Genomic DNA, 3,409 nt, shown 5'->3' with positions numbered 1-3,409 from the left:
CGAGCCGCCCGGACGGAGGGCGCGCTGGCGGCCCCTGCTGGCCGAAAGGCGCGGTGGCGCCTAGTCCGGCGTCCCCCGCCCCGCAGCCGCTCGCGTTGAACTGTCGGGGACCAGAGGCAGCCAAAACGACTCACCCCCTAAATGTAAGCTTTGGAATGAGACGGACACGGTAGCGCCATCCGTCTAGCACTCGCCGTGAGCAAGCCACACAGAATCAGAGTTTTACTCAACCCCTTTACAGATGAGGAATTTAAAGCGCAGGAAGTGAGAAACTTGTCCTAAATCACAAAATTACAAAGGATACTTCGTTTCTTCCAGTCCTGTTGGTTCAAAACTAAAAAACGTCGCATTGAAATACAAGTCTTAGACTTACGGATCCTCGTAAGTACCCCTCTTTCTCCTCCTCTTTGACCCTCTGAAGAATTGAGGAAGTGATCGCCACTGCAGTGGACTTGACTTTACTAAAAGGTTTTTATAGACCTCAATTGACATTAGAAATAGGTTTCCTTTCTTCAGGGAGAAAAAGTGGAAAGAAAATGGAAGAGATATGAAAGGGGGAAGAATTTTTCTGTAACCGGGTGGTCTCCAGGAAAAAGGGAGGCTCCAGGTTCCCTGCCCCACCCAGGAGCAGGGTGGAGCTGAACTGAGCGGAGAATCCAGACCTGAGACTGAAGAGGATGGAAACAGGATGGAGCCGGAAGGTGACCTGGGGAGGTACATGCAGCAGAGACATGTGAAGCAGCAGCTCATGTTCCTTGGCCCTGGACTGGGTGAAAGAGACGTGGGTGAGAGACCCGTGGGGAGGTGACTATGGCAGTGTTTATCTTGATTTTGATTTCACTCTTTTCTTCCCAGACTTGTCTGGACATTTCTGACCCTTTCCCATGGGTCCCCGCTGGAATGTGCTTTAGACTTGTGGAGGGCTTTCGCGCTTTGCTTTGGGCCGGACCCTTTTGGGTACTTTTACCTACAAGGGAATGGGTAACTTTGGGTGTTTGATTTAGAAACTATATTCTTTTAGTATTGCACACTAATTGTAGTCAAGTTCCTTTCCATTAAAGGTCTTCTGTGTTTTGTCTTGATGCAGCAGATGGCAGAACCCATTTAGAGTGAGCATGTTTGGGGGTTTAGGGGTGCCCCTCTCCCTGCCCTGTAACAATTCTACCCCCCCTCCACCCACCCCACTCACCTCCCATTCACACACCCTATTAACCTTAACTTTAGGTGTAGCCTCAGTCTGAGAACTCTGGCTATCCTCCCTGGAAACAGATCCGCATATTTCTAAATATCAGAAGGAAGTGAGATACAGCAGAAAAGTAACCACCTACATGAGTTTCAGGTGAATAGGATGTTTGGCATTGCCAAAATTTGGGCAATATGAATGCAGCTACCAAATGGGCACCTATCTGCCAACCTGAATGCAAGACAAAGGGTATAAAAATCCACTAAATTATACATCTGAAAATCTGGGAAGAGCAAATTGTTGCCAATCTTAAAAGGGACAACCCCTGTCTGAATTTTCATAGGACCTAAGATAGAGCCAAAAACTATAGGTCAGTGAATTTCAGTCAGCCCCGGGTGAAACTGCCTAATGTGACCACTTGGAAAAGAAAGAATACATGGTGTTTTTCTCTTTTAGAATACCAGGTTGGCAGAGACTGAAGGCACAGAAATGCAGATTTTCAGAGGGGCATTTGGTAAGTCACATCACAGACAAGATTAAGTGAAATGCAGGCAGGATGCTAACATTGAGGCTTTGTAAAAGACCAGACCCACTGGAGACTGCTAGGGGCCTGACCCAACTTCCCACCCTGAGCAGACAATTCAGGGTACCACAGACAATTCAGGGTGCCTTTAGTAACTTGGATAAGAATAAAGCAGCATACTCATTGTTGTCTATCACCTAAATCAGGAAATGCCTCACATATTATATGTCAAATGAGTGTAGATTATATCTAACAAGATGAAACTTAAATTTGTAGTTGGGTTGAAAACAAATGCCTAAGAACAAGAAAAGAATGCAAAGTATATACTTTAAAAGTCTTAACTATATTAGTTATAATATAGTTGGTCACATAGAATGCCACGAGGATCTTTGTAAAGTCTATTAAACCTCATTGGAAAGAATCTGAGATTACTGTTTGTTGTCACATTTCTGACAGTTTATAAACTGAGGTATCAGTAGTCATCAGTACTCATATTAAAGTTTGAAGTAATGGGCTCATCAGCATGAGAGATAAAGGATGGAAAGGGAAAAAGAGGAGAAAGTGATCTTTCAAGGACTGGCATATGAAAAAGGGATTCACCTTTCATGGTTCTGCAGAAGGGACTCAGGAAAGGTCCATTTCATTTTAGCATAAGGAAGATCATGAACTATCACCTTGGGAAATAGTAAGGTCCAGATTTCTGAGGATATAGGCAAAATTACAGTCACTAGCATCAACTGTTGTACAGCAGTTTAGACCCCTATAGGAAACTAAGCAGAGGTAACTTCTGATTCCAAGGGTCTGTCATTATTGAAATCATATTTTTATTTCCCATTGGTCGGTCTGATTTTCAAAATCTAATATGTTATCAGCCTTCACCTTTCCTTTTGATGTGTCATTTATTACTACATATCTCCATGGAGGATGGGGAGATGGAAGAGCTAATAGTAAGTAACCAAAAGCAGAATAGGTTATTTTAAATATACAAGTGATAAGACAGAGTATCTAAGTTAAGTATGCCATCCACTTGTGGATACTTCTATAAACAGTATTTGATGTTTCTGTCAATAAATAATTCACCTAAGATCCACTCCCAGTGGCATAATGTCTTTAAATCATATCTGAACAATGACAACAGACAAAATGTTTCACCCTTTGACTTACAACTTTCCAGGCGCTCCCTGGTGATGCAGCGGGTTAAAGCACAGCACTAAGAAACGAAAGTCACTTTGGTATGAGTTCTATCCCCACCTGCCCCGGAGGTGATCCACATGGCGCAGCAGACCTCTCCTGACCCGCCTGCTGCTCCCCTCAGCAGTGTACTATGTCGATCTGCCTATTCTGCTCCCCACTCTGTCTCTGGTGAATCCTCTCACCGCCCCCGAGCCTTTAGCCTGTACCCCAGTTCTGTATGCACAAATAAATAAATACATCTTAAAAAAAAAAAAAACTTTCCTAAATCTTAAGTAGAAGTCAAAATAGCCCAGCAGACTATCTAATCATCCACACAGTACTTAATATTAATAAATACAGAGAGATAATGAATTAGATTCATCTACACTTCAACTGTTGCAAGAAATTTTCCTACTTGTGATTCTTTTGCCTACGGGGCTAAATTAGAACTTAAATAGAAAATGTTCAGCGTACTGATCCTCTGGGACTTTCACTGTGGACTGGAATGTGGACAATTTAATAAAAATTCT

At 43.0% G+C, this 3,409-nt stretch overlaps 1 long non-coding RNA gene across 1 annotated transcript; it reads left to right on the top strand.

Annotated features, from left to right (window-relative positions):
* Window positions 1-55: 55 nt before the first annotated feature.
* LOC105854154 lies at window positions 56-2,921 on the top strand. The gene is made up of 3 exons (XR_001145864.1): window positions 56-785; window positions 1,640-1,697; window positions 2,881-2,921. It is a non-coding gene; the product is annotated as an uncharacterized LOC105854154 (long non-coding RNA).
* Window positions 2,922-3,409: the final 488 nt, after the last annotated feature.

Source organism: Condylura cristata, unplaced genomic scaffold, assembly GCF_000260355.1.
Source record: "Condylura cristata isolate star-nosed mole 26May11 unplaced genomic scaffold, ConCri1.0 scaffold00028, whole genome shotgun sequence".
In the NCBI taxonomy this organism is placed as follows: domain Eukaryota; kingdom Metazoa; phylum Chordata; class Mammalia; order Eulipotyphla; family Talpidae; genus Condylura; species Condylura cristata.
The sequence above is the reverse complement of the archived record's forward strand: the minus strand, read 5'-3'. Positions and strand labels throughout refer to the sequence as shown.